This window comes from Bufo gargarizans, chromosome 3 (genome assembly GCF_014858855.1).
Source record: "Bufo gargarizans isolate SCDJY-AF-19 chromosome 3, ASM1485885v1, whole genome shotgun sequence".
Taxonomy (NCBI): Eukaryota; Metazoa; Chordata; class Amphibia; order Anura; family Bufonidae; genus Bufo; species Bufo gargarizans.
In genome coordinates, this window is record NC_058082.1 from 143166862 (window position 1) to 143181230 (window position 14369).

The following is a 14369-nucleotide window of genomic DNA, read 5'->3' on the forward strand; positions in this document are numbered from 1 at the left end:
AACATATTTTCCCTATCCCTGGCTTATTATACTTTTAGTCTGTAAGATTTGCTTATCTACCACTGCCAAAAGTGAAGCTTTCAATAAATCAGAACATAAAAAGTGCTTTATTTTCTACTCCCCATCTTAAAACAAATTTCCTGTATCTCCTAGATGGAAGATCAAAATCCTTCTGAATGCAAATCTGTGGCTCTACAACTCATGTAGTCTGCAATCAGAACATCATGCTATTGTACATAGTCTGCAGGAATTTGTTTGCCAAAGAACAGTGCATAGTTTATTATCTTTCTAGTGTGAAAGATCTCCAATAAAGATTAATATGCAAGCAAATTGCTTTACAACATAAATTATGCCAGCAAAATACAATTAGCTTGTTCTGTTTGGCCGTCTTCTGTACGGCATTAGTGCCAGTGACAGGAGAAACTGTGGAGCTAAATGTCTCATTTTCTTTTATAAAAAACAAGACAAAACAAAAAAAATTTTGATATACTGAATGGCTATTATATGTTTCTACTATTTTTAGCCACAATAGGTTTGATTGAAGTAATTCAGTTATAAATAATGCATAACCTACAGCATAACTACATTTTACCATCCAGTGGCTCTCAGACCTCCTGTATTTGCATTTTCAGATGTTTTCAGAAGCAAAACCTTCCACCAAGGTTGTCATTCCATCAATTATTGTTGGTCCCAGGATCTCAACCATATCACTACCAGTATCTTTAACCCTTTCATGACCAAGGGTCATTGATGCCCCAGTGCCCAGGTCAAAATTTACAAATCTGACATGCTTCACTTTATGTGGTAATAGCTTTGGAACACTTTTACTTATCCACGCCATTCTGAGATTGTTTTCTCGTGACACATTGTACTTCATGATTTTTTTTTTTAGGACGTTAGAAGGCTTAGAAGTTTAAAAGCAATTCTTAAAATTTTTAAGAAAATTTCCAAAACCCACTTTTTAAGGCCTAGTTCAGGTCTGAAGTCACTTTGTGGGGCTTACATAGTGGAAACCCCCATAAATGACCCCATTGTAGAATATACACCCCTAAAGTTACTCAAAACTGATTTTACAAACTTTGTTAACTCTTTAGGTGTTCCACAAGAATTAAAGGAAAATGGAGATGAAATTTGGCAGATTTTCCATTTTCTAAAAAATGTTTCTTTAACACATAGAGGGTTAACAGCCAAATAAAACTCAATATTTATTACCCTGATTCCGCGGTTTACATAAACACCCCACATGTGGTCGTAAACTGCTGTACGGGCACGCGGCAGGGCGCAGAAGGAAAGGAATGCCATACGGTTTTTGGAAGGCAGATTGTGCTGGATTGGTTTTCTGAACGCCATATGTTTTTTATTTTTCTGCCGATCATCTTGTGCACGGGCTTGTTTTATGCAGAAAGTGTTGAGGTTTTTATTGGTACCATTTTTGGGTACATAGGATTTTTTGATCATTCATTATTACACTTTATGAGGCAAGGTGACCCAAAAATTGGCTGTTTTGGAACAGTTTTCATTTATTTATTTTTACAGCGTTCATCTGAAGAGTTATGTCATGTGATAGTTTTATAGAGAAGATCGTTTCGGACGTGGAAATACCTAATATGTATACTTTTTCTTATTTATTTAAGTTTTACACAATAATAGCATTTCTGAAACTAAAAAAATGATGTTTTAGTGTATCTACAGTCTGAGAGCCATAGCTTTATTATTTTTTGGGCGATTGTCTTAAATAGGGTATCATATTTTGGGGGTCATACGCCTTTTTGATCGCTTGCTGTTGCACTTTTTGTAATGTAAGGTGACAAAAATGGCTTTTTTTACACTGTTTTTTTATTTATTTTTTATGGTGTTTATCGGAAGGGGTCTATCATGTGATATCTTTATAGAGATGGTCGTTACGGACGCGGTGATACCTAATATGTGTACTATTTTTATTTTTCATTTTTTATAGGAAAAGGCAATTTATTTTTTTAATTTTACATTTTTATTTATTTATTTTTACTTTTATTTTTTTCACATCAAAGTGTAATACAATCAGATGCCCTGTAGGTGGCAACAGCGGACGCTTTTGCAAAGCGTCTGGTTGCCATGGCAACCATCGGGGCTGCCATCGCAGCGCAGCAGCCCTGATGGTGGCGAGAGGGAGCCCCCTCCCTCTATTAACCCCGTGGATGCCACTGCATTGATGGGGTTACAGCAGAGTGTCAGCATAGAGCTGACACTCTGATGATGGCGGCCACTCAGGAATGGAGCCGCCGCCATAAAACACAGCAGGGGAACCAAGCAGGCCAGCAGGAGGAATGTATGGGGTGGGGAGGAGGCGGATTCAAGGAGGGGCACTGTAGACACAAGGTGGGGCACAGATGTGGGGCCTGCACAGATTGGGGGGGGGGCACGAGGACACTGTGATTTCAGGCTCTGATCTTCAGACAGCATACAGGGCAGGGGCAGAAGCTTGCAGCGCTTGGATTAAAGAGCTGTCAGAACGTTTATATACGTGGTAGCTGCACGGGGTATGTGTAGCTATCACGTATATATACGGATTGTGGTCGGGAAGGGGTTAATAAACGTTTTCCTATTTGATGCCTATTGTGCTTCAACACCACCAGTAATGTCAGAAAGTGTCTTATAAACTAAAAAGAAAGGTTCAGAACAGGTTTGTACCGAACTTTGCAAGTTCAGGTACCCGGATTTTTTACATGGTTATAGCGGAAAATAATAGCATTCTTAAGACAGAATGCAAAAGAATATGGCTATTAAGGGGTAAAACAGAAAAACAACAACTCATCTCATCCACTTAAACGTGCTGCCTTCTTTTTTTTTTCAGCTGTACCTGCAAAAAGGACCTGCGATGATGTCACGTGGTGAGCACGGATGACATCATCGCAGTTCCTTCTATCTTCATTCAGCAGAACCTGCCAAAGGACCTGCGATGGCGTCACCGCGCTCACAACATGGTGAGCACGGTGATGTCATCTCAGGTCCTTCTGAAAGAAGATAGAAGACACTGCCGCAGCGCCATCAAGTGGATGAGTTTTTTTTTTACCCCTAAATGGCCATATACTTTTGCATTCTGCCTTAAGAATGCTATAATTTTCTGCTATAACCATGTTATAATGGAAAATAATAAAGTAAAGTGCAGGTCCCTATTGACTTTAATGGGGTTTGGGGTCAAGTTTGGTTCAAATTAGGGTTCTGAACCCAAACTTTGACCATAATTTTGGCCAAACCCAGCAAACCTGAACCTCCTCGGGTTAAGGGCTGAAAAATTTAGTATTTTGCCCATAAAGGGTGATTTTTAAAACCTAGAAAAGTATAGCTGTATTTCTAGCTTACATTGCACACTAACTAATGTGAGAGAGGCCCCAGATGGAGGGTATTGCAAAAAATGGGTGTTTAAAACCCTGAAAATTATTGAAGTATTTCAAGCTTGTTTTTAACAATCACAGATGCAGCAAAGGCTGCAACATTAAGTACTTTGCACAGAAAGGGTGTTTTTTTAAATAACAGAATATGACAGCAGTATCTAAAGTGTGTATCTCACACTGATAGATAAAGCAAGGGCTGTAAAATAGAGTATTTTGCCTAAAAAGGTTTTTTTTTAAAACCCAGAAAATTATTGCTGTATATTTAGCTTAAATTGCACACTGACAAATGCTGCAAAGGAACCAGTTGTAGGATATTGCCAAAAATGGGTGTTTTTAATATTGCAGTATTTCAAGCTTGGATTTGAATGTCACAAAAGCACATATGCAGTGCTGGTGCACTGAGCTTGCATGAAATGGCTGCCGCCACCCACCTTACTGACAGACGGATAATTTAGTTATTTTTCTCTGTCACTGGGCTCAGGGCAGGGTAAAAAGATTGTGCACAGCACCCACAAAACTAAATCTATGTAGATCGCTGAGTTAACAAGCACTTCAGATGAAAGATTTTCTCCTATTCTCTCCCTGAAGAGAGAATAGGCTTTTAAGGGCACAAAGTTAAACACTTGTTGATTGGCTGCTCTGCAGTCTTCCAAAAAGCGCCAAAAACCGAAGCCTAATCCAAACTATTACTGAAATGTTCAGGTTCGGGGTCCAAAAATCCTAAAGTTAGGTACAACCTCAACCCTAAATACTACTACGGCATACATATTAGGACATCGTCAGAAATCATCCACAACTCCATCCTCCGTCAGGCAAAACTCCCTCCTACCTCAGACTTTAGACAAAACTCTGTCCTCCCTTATCCAAAACTCCATCAGACCTCAGACAAAACTCCGTCCTCCTTCATCCAAAACTCCGTCCTCCATCAGACATCAGCCAAAACTCCGTCCTCCCTCATCCAAAACTCCGTCCTCCCTCATCCAAAACTCCGTCCTCCCTCATCCAAAACTCCGTCCTCCCTCACCCAAAACTCCATCAGCCCTCAGACATCAGACAAAACTCTGTCCTCCGTCAGGGAAAACTCCATCAGACCTCAGACATCAGACAAAACTCTGTCCTCCCTCACCCAAAACTCCATCAGCACTCAGACATCAGACAAAACTCCGTCCTCCGTCAGGCAAAACTCCATCAGACCTCAGACATCAGACAAAACTCCGTCCTCCATCAGGCAAAACTCCATCAGACCTCAGACATCAGACAAAACTCCGTCCTCCCTCACCCAAAACTCCATCAGCCCTCAGACATCAGACAAAACTATGTCCTCCGTCAGGCAAAACTCCATCAGACCTCAGACATCAGCTAAAACTCTGTCCTCCCTCAGACATCAGCCAAAACTCTGTCCTCCCTCAGACATCAGCCAAAACTCTGTCCTCCCTAACTCAAAATACGCCCTACTACAAACACTCTTCACCTGACGGAGCTGCTAGCTGCTGGAGAGGCAAAGGACCTGTGATGACGTCATGACTAGGGATGAGCGAACTCGAACTGTATAGTTCGGGTTCGTACCGAATTTTGGGGTGTCCGTGACACGGACCCGAACCCGGACATTTTCGTAAAAGTCCGGGTTCGGGTTCGGTGTTCGTCGCTTTCTTGGCGCTTTTGTGACGCTTTCTTGGCGCTTTTTGAAAGGCTGCAAAGCAGCCAATCAACAAGCGTCATACTACTTGCCCCAAGAGGCCGTCACAGCCATGCCTACTATTGGCATGGCTGTGATTGGCCAGAGCACCATGTGACCCAGCCTCTATTTAAGCTGGAGTCACATAGCGCCGCCCGTCACTCTGCTCTGATTAGCGTAGGGAGAGGTTGCGGATGCGACAGTAGGGCGAGATTAGGCAGATTAACTCCTCCAAAGGACTTCACTTGATTAATCGATCGATCTGCAGCTGTGCATCATTGAGCTGCTGATACTCAAATGCTCACTCACTGTTTTTAGGCTGCCCAGACCGTTTGTCAGTCACTTTTTTATGGGGTGATCGGCGGCCATTTTGTGTCTTGTGCGGTGCTGCGACCAAGTGCATCCAAGCTGCGACCAAGTGCATTTAACCCTCAATGGTGTGGTTGTTTTTTGGCTAAAGCCTACATCAGGGTGAAGCTGTCACACCAAGTGCATTTAACCAGCAATAGTCTGTTCATTTTTTGGCCATATACTAAATCAGGGGCAAGCTGCGCCTGTCACCAAGTGCATTTAACCCTCAATGGTGTGGTTGTTTTTTGGCTAAAGCCTACATCAGGGTGAAGCTGTCACACCAAGTGCATTTAACCAGCAATAGTCTGTTCATTTTTTGGCCATATACTAAATCAGGGGCAAGCTGCGCCTGTCACCAAGTGCATTTAACCCTCAATGGTGTGGTTGTTTTTTGGCTAAAGCCTACATCAGGGTGAAGCTGTCACACCAAGTGCATTTAACCAGCAATAGTCTGTTCATTTTTTGGCCATATACTAAATCAGGGGCAAGCTGCGCCTGTCACCAAGTGCATTTAACCCTCAATGGTGTGGTTGTTTTTTGGCTAAAGCCTACATCAGGGTGAAGCTGTCACACCAAGTGCATTTAACCAGCAATAGTCTGTTCATTTTTTGGCCATATACTAAATCAGGGGCAAGCTGCGCCTGTCACCAAGTGCATTTAACCAGCAATAGTGTGGTTATTTTTTGGCCATATCCCAGTCTAATTCTGTCACTAAATCCATACCGGTCACCCAGCGCCTAAATACTAGGCCTCAAATTTATATCCCGCTAAATCTCTCGTTACCGCTGTCCTGTTGTAGCTGGGAAAGTTATTTAGTGTCCGTCAAAGCACATTTTTTGTTCTGGGTTGAAGTACAATTCCAAATTTAGCAATTTCATAATTTAGTGGTTCCTGCTATATCAGAGCTATTTGAAATCTATCCCAAAAAGGGTATATAATATTCAAGGTGCACATAGGGTCATTCAGAATAACTTCACACACACGCTTCTGTGCATTTCCAAGTCTAATTCTGTCACTAAATCCATACCGGTCACCCAGCGCCTAAATACTAGGCCTCAAATTTATATCCCGCTAAATCTCTCGTTACCGCTGTCCTGTTGTAGCTGGGAAAGTTATTTAGTGTCCGTCAAAGCACATTTTTTGTTCTGGGTTGAAGTACAATTCCCAATTTAGCAATTTCATAATTTAGTGGTTCCTGCTATATCAGAGCTATTTGAAATCTATCCCAAAAAGGGTATATAATATTCAAGGTGCACATAGGGTCATTCAGAATAACTTCACACACACGCTTCTGTGCATTTCCAAGTCTAATTCTGTCACTAAATCCATACCGGTCACCCAGCGCCTAAATACTAGGCCTCAAATTTATATCCCGCTAAATCTCTCGTTACCGCTGTCCTGTTGTGGCTGGGAAAGTTATTTAGTGTCCGTCAAAGCACATTTTTTGTTCTGGGTTGAAGTACAATTCCCAATTTAGCAATTTCATAATTTAGTGGTTCCTGCTATATCAGAGCTATTTGAAATCTATCCCAAAAAGGGTATATAATATTCAAGGTGCACATAGGGTCATTCAGAATAACTTCACACACACGCTTCTGTGCATTTCCAAGTCTAATTCTGTCACTAAATCCATACCGGTCACCCAGCGCCTAAATACTAGGCCTCAAATTTATATCCCGCTAAATCTCTCGTTACCGCTGTCCTGTTGTAGCTGGGAAAGTTATTTAGTGTCCGTCAAAGCACATTTTTTGTTCTGGGTTGAAGTACAATTCCAAATTTAGCAATTTCATAATTTAGTGGTTCCTGCTATATCAGAGCTATTTGAAATCTATCCCAAAAAGGGTATATAATATTCAAGGTGCACATAGGGTCATTCAGAATAACTTCACACACACGCTTCTGTGCATTTCCAAGTCTAATTCTGTCACTAAATCCATACCGGTCACCCAGCGCCTAAATACTAGGCCTCAAATTTATATCCCGCTAAATCTCTCGTTACCGCTGTCCTGTTGTAGCTGGGAAAGTTATTTAGTGTCCGTCAAAGCACATTTTTTGTTCTGGGTTGAAGTACAATTCCCAATTTAGCAATTTCATAATTTAGTGGTTCCTGCTATATCAGAGCTATTTGAAATCTATCCCAAAAAGGGTATATAATATTCAAGGTGCACATAGGGTCATTCAGAATAACTTCACACACACGCTTCTGTGCATTTCCAAGTCTAATTCTGTCACTAAATCCATACCGGTCACCCAGCGCCTAAATACTAGGCCTCAAATTTATATCCCGCTAAATCTCTCGTTACCGCTGTCCTGTTGTAGCTGGGAAAGTTATTTAGTGTCCGTCAAAGCACATTTTTTGTTCTGGGTTGAAGTACAATTCCCAATTTAGCAATTTCATAATTTAGTGGTTCCTGCTATATCAGAGCTATTTGAAATCTATCCCAAAAAGGGTATATAATATTCAAGGTGCACATAGGGTCATTCAGAATAACTTCACACACACGCTTCTGTGCATTTCCAAGTCTAATTCTGTCACTAAATCCATACCGGTCACCCAGCGCCTAAATACTAGGCCTCAAATTTATATCCCGCTAAATCTCTCGTTACCGCTGTCCTGTTGTAGCTGGGAAAGTTATTTAGTGTCCGTCAAAGCACATTTTTTGTTCTGGGTTGAAGTACAATTCCCAATTTAGCAATTTCATAATTTAGTGGTTCCTGCTATATCAGAGCTATTTGAAATCTATCCCAAAAAGGGTATATAATATTCAAGGTGCACATAGGGTCATTCAGAATAACTTCACACACACGCTTCTGTGCATTTCCAAGTCTAATTCTGTCACTAAATCCATACCGGTCACCCAGCGCCTAAATACTAGGCCTCAAATTAATATCCCGCTAAATCTCTCGTTACCGCTGTCCTGTTGTGGCTGGGAAAGTTATTTAGTGTCCGTCAAAGCACATTTTTTGTTCTGGGTTGAAGTACAATTCCCAATTTAGCAATTTCATAATTTAGTGGTTCCTGCTATATCAGAGCTATTTGAAATCTATCCCAAAAAGGGTATATAATATTCAAGGTGCACATAGGGTCATTCAGAATAACTTCACACACACGCTTCTGTGCATTTCCAAGTCTAATTCTGTCACTAAATCCATACCGGTCACCCAGCGCCTAAATACTAGGCCTCAAATTTATATCCCGCTAAATCTCTCGTTACCGCTGTCCTGTTGTAGCTGGGAAAGTTATTTAGTGTCCGTCAAAGCACATTTTTTGTTCTGGGTTGAAGTACAATTCCCAATTTAGCAATTTCATAATTTAGTGGTTCCTGCTATATCAGAGCTATTTGAAATCTATCCCAAAAAGGGTATATAATATTCAAGGTGCACATAGGGTCATTCAGAATAACTTCACACACACGCTACTGTGCATTTCCAAGTCTAATTCTGTTAGTAAATCCATACCGGTCACCCAGCGCCTAAATACTAGGCCTCAAATTTATATCCCGCTGAATTTGAATACAATACATTGGGCCAAATAATATATTTGTTGTTGTGGTGAACCATAACAATGAGAAAAACATCTAGTAAGGGACGCGGACGTGGACATGGTCGTGGTGGTGTTAGTGGACCCTCTGGTGCTGGGAGAGGACGTGGCCGTTCTGCCACATCCACACGTCCTAGTGTACCAACTACCTCAGGTCCCAGTAGCCGCCAGAATTTACAGCGATATATGGTGGGGCCCAATGCCGTTCTAAGGATGGTAAGGCCTGAGCAGGTACAGGCATTAGTCAATTGGGTGGCCGACAGTGGATCCAGCACGTTCACATTATCTCCCACCCAGTCTTCTGCAGAAAGCGCACAGATGGCGCCTAAAAACCAACCCCATCAGTCTGTCACATCACCCCCATGCATACCAGGGAAACTGTCTCAGCCTCAAGTTATGCAGCAGTCTCTTATGCTGTTTGAAGACTCCGCTGGCAGGGTTTCCCAAGGGCATCCACCTAGCCCTTCCCCAGCGGTGAAAGACATAGAATGCACTGACGCACAACCACTTATGTTTCCTGATGATGAGGACATGGGAATACCACCTCAGCATGTCTCTGATGATGACGAAACACAGGTGCCAACTGCTGCGTCTTTCTGCAGTGTGCAGACTGAACAGGAGGTCAGGGATCAAGACTGGGTGGAAGACGATGCAGGGGACGATGAGGTCCTAGACCCCACATGGAATGAAGGTCGTGCCACTGACTTTCACAGTTCGGAGGAAGAGGCAGTGGTGAGACCGAGCCAACAGCGTAGCAAAAGAGGGAGCAGTGGGCAAAAGCAGAACACCCGCCGCCAAGAGACTCCGCCTGCTACTGACCGCCGCCATCTGGGACCGAGCACCCCAAAGGCAGCTTCAAGGAGTTCCCTGGCATGGCACTTCTTCAAACAATGTGCTGACGACAAGACCCGAGTGGTTTGCACGCTGTGCCATCAGAGCCTGAAGCGAGGCATTAACGTTCTGAACCTGAGCACAACCTGCATGACCAGGCACCTGCATGCAAAGCATGAACTGCAGTGGAGTAAACACCTTAAAACCAAGGAAGTCACTCAGGCTCCCCCTGCTACCTCTTCTGCTGCTGCCGCCTCGGCCTATTCTGCTGCTGCCGCCTCGGCCTCTTCCTCCGCCTCTGGAGGAACGTTGGCACCTGCCGCCCAGCAAACAGGGGATGTACCACCAACACCACCACCACCACCTCCGTCACCAAGCGTCTCAACCATGTCACACGCCAGCGTTCAGCTCTCCATCTCACAAACATTTGATAGAAAGCGTAAATTCCCACCTAGCCACCCTCGATCCCTGGCCCTGAATGCCAGCATTTCTAAACTACTGGCCTATGAAATGCTGTCATTTAGGCTGGTGGACACAGACAGCTTCAAACAGCTCATGTCGCTTGCTGTCCCACAGTATGTTGTTCCCAGCCGGCACTACTTCTCCAAGAGAGCCGTGCCTTCCCTGCACAACCAAGTATCCGATAAAATCAAGTGTGCACTGCGCAACGCCATCTGTAGCAAGGTCCACCTAACCACAGATACGTGGACCAGTAAGCACGGCCAGGGACGCTATATCTCCCTAACTGCACACTGGGTAAATGTAGTGGCAGCTGGGCCCCAGGCGGAGAGCTGTTTGGCGCACGTCCTTCCGCCGCCAAGGATCGCAGGGCAACATTCTTTGCCTCCTGTTGCCACCTCCTCCTTCTCGGCTTCCTCCTCCTCTTCTTCCACCTGCTCATCCAGTCAGCCACACACCTTCACCACCAACTTCAGCACAGCCCGGGGTAAACGTCAGCAGGCCATTCTGAAACTCATATGTTTGGGGGACAGGCCCCACACCGCACAGGAGTTGTGGCGGGGTATTGAACAACAGACCGACGAGTGGTTGCTGCCGGTGAGCCTCAAGCCCGGCCTGGTGGTGTGTGATAATGGGCGAAATCTCGTTGCAGCTCTGGGACTAGCCAATTTGACGCACATCCCTTGCTTGGCGCATGTGCTGAATTTGGTGGTGCAGAAGTTCATTCACAACTACCCCGACATGTCAGAGCTGCTGCATAAAGTGCGGGCCGTCTGTTCGCGCTTCCGGCGTTCACATCCTGCTGCTGCTCGCCTGTCTGCGCTACAGCGTAACTTCGGCCTTCCCGCTCACCGCCTCATATGCGACGTGCCCACCAGGTGGAACTCCACCTTGCACATGCTGGACAGACTGTGCGAGCAGCAGCAGGCCATAGTGGAGTTTCAGCTGCAGCACGCACGGGTCAGTCGCACTACAGAACAGCACCACTTCACCACCAATGACTGGGCCTCCATGCGAGACCTGTGTGCCCTGTTGCGCTGTTTTGAGTACTCCACCAACATGGCCAGTGGCGATGACACCGTTATCAGCGTTACAATACCACTTCTATGTCTCCTTGAGAAAACACTTAGGGCGATGATGGAAGAGGAGGTGGCCCAGGAGGAGGAGGAGGAGGAGGAAGAGGGGTCATTTTTAGCACTTTCAGGCCAGTCTCTTCGAAGTGACTCAGAGGGAGGTTTTTTGCAACAGCAGAGGCCAGGTACAAATGTGGCCAGCCAGGGCCCACTACTGGAGGACGAGGAGGACGAGGATGAGGAGGAGGTGGAGGAGGATGAGGATGAAGCATGGTCACAGCGGGGTGGCACCCAACGCAGCTCGGGTCCATCACTGGTGCGTGGCTGGGGGGAAAGGCAGGACAATGACGATACGCCTCCCACAGAGGACAGCTTGTCCTTACCCCTGGGCAGCCTGGCACACATGAGCGACTACATGCTGCAGTGCCTGCGCAACGACAGCAGAGTTGCCCACATTTTAACCTGTGCGGACTACTGGGTTGCCACCCTGCTGGATCCACGCTACAAAGACAATGTGCCCACCTTACTTCCTGCACTGGAGCGTGATAGGAAGATGCGCGAGTACAAGCGCACGTTGGTAGACGCGCTACTGAGAGCATTCCCAAATGTCACAGGGGAACAAGTGGAAGCCCAAGGCCAAGGCAGAGGAGGAGCAAGAGGTCGCCAAGGCAGCTGTGTCACGGCCAGCTCCTCTGAGGGCAGGGTTAGCATGGCAGAGATGTGGAAAACTTTTGTCAACACGCCACAGCTAACTGCACCACCACCTGATACGCAACGTGTTAGCAGGAGGCAACATTTCACTAACATGGTGGAACAGTACGTGTGCACACCCCTCCACGTACTGACTGATGGTTCGGCCCCATTCAACTTCTGGGTCTCTAAATTGTCCACGTGGCCAGAGCTAGCCTTTTATGCCTTGGAGGTGCTGGCCTGCCCGGCAGCCAGCGTTTTGTCTGAACGTGTATTCAGCACGGCAGGGGGCGTCATTACAGACAAACGCAGCCGCCTGTCTACAGCCAATGTGGACAAGCTGACGTTCATAAAAATGAACCAGGCATGGATCCCACAGGACCTGTCCGTCCCTTGTCCAGATTAGACATTAACTACCTCCCCATAACCATATATTATTGGACTCCAGGGCACTTCCTCATTCAATCCTATTTTTATTTTCATTTTACCATTATATTGCAAGGCTACCCAAAGTTGAATGAACCTCTCCTCTGTCTGGGTGCCAGGGCCTAAATATATGCCAATGGACTGTTGCAGTGGTGGCTGACGTGAAGCCTGATTCTCTGCTATGACATGCAGACTAATTCTCTGCTGACATGAAGCCAGATTGTCTGTTACGGGACCTCTCTCCTCTGCCTGGGTGCTGGGCCTAAATTTATGAAAATGGACTGTTGCAGTGGTGGGTGACGTGAAGCCTGATTCTCTGCTATGACATGCAGACTGATTCTCTGGTGACATGAAGCCAGATCCTCTGTTACGGGACCTCTCTCCTCTGCCTGGGTGCTGGGCCTAAATTTATGACAATGGACTGTTGCAGTGGTGGCTGACGTGAAGCCTGATTCTCTGCTATGATATGAAGACTGATTCTCTGCTGACATGAAGCCAGATTGTCTGTTACGGGACCTCTCTCCTCTGCCTGGGTGCTGGGCCTGAATTTATGACAATGGACTGTTGCAGTGGTGGCTGACGTGAAGCCTGATTCTCTGCTATGACATGCAGACTGATTCTCTGCTGACATGAAGCCAGATTGTCTGTTACGGGACCTCTCTCCTCTGCCTGGGTGCTAGGCCTAAATATATGCCAATGGATTGTTGCAGTGGTGGCTGACGTGAAGCCTCATTCTCTGCTATGACATGCAGACTGATTCTCTGCTGACATGAAGCCAGATTGTCTGTTACGGGACCTCTCTCCTCTGCCTGTGTGCTAGGCCTAAATATATGCCAATGGATTGTTGCAGTGGTGGCTGACGTGAAGCCTGATTCTCTGCTATGACATGCAGACTGATTCTCTGGTGACATGAAGCCAGATCCTCTGTTACGGGACCTCTCTCCTCTGCCTGGGTGCTGGGCCTAAATTTATGAAAATGGACTGTTGCAGTGGTGGGTGACGTGAAGCCTGATTCTCTGCTATGACATGCAGACTGATTCTCTGGTGACATGAAGCCAGATCCTCTGTTACGGGACCTCTCTCCTCTGCCTGGGTGCTGGGCCTAAATTTATGCCAATGGATTGTTGCAGTGGTGGCTGACGTGAAGCCTCATTCTCTGCTATGACATGCAGACTGATTCTCTGCTGACATGAAGCCAGATTGTCTGTTACGGGACCTCTCTCCTCTGCCTGTGTGCTAGGCCTAAATATATGCCAATGGATTGTTGCAGTGGTGGCTGACGTGAAGCCTGATTCTCTGCTATGACATGCAGACTGATTCTCTGGTGACATGAAGCCAGATCCTCTGTTACGGGACCTCTCTCCTCTGCCTGGGTGCTGGGCCTAAATTTATGAAAATGGACTGTTGCAGTGGTGGGTGACGTGAAGCCTGATTCTCTGCTATGACATGCAGACTGATTCTCTGGTGACATGAAGCCAGATCCTCTGTTACGGGACCTCTCTCCTCTGCCTGGGTGCTGGGCCTAAATTTATGAAAATGGACTGTTGCAGTGGTGGGTGACGTGAAGCCTGATTCTCTGCTATGACATGCAGACTGATTCTCTGGTGACATGAAGCCAGATCCTCTGTTACGGGACCTCTCTCCTCTGCCTGGGTGCTGGGCCTAAATTTATGCCAATGGATTGTTGCAGTGGTGGCTGACGTGAAGCCTCATTCTCTGCTATGACATGCAGACTGATTCTCTGCTGACATGAAGCCAGATTGTCTGTTACGGGACCTCTCTCCTCTGCCTGTGTGCTAGGCCTAAATATATGCCAATGGATTGTTGCAGTGGTGGCTGACGTGAAGCCTGATTCTCTGCTATGACATGCAGACTGATTCTCTGGTGACATGAAGCCAGATCCTCTGTTACGGGACCTCTCTCCTCTGCCTGGGTGCTGGGCCTAAATT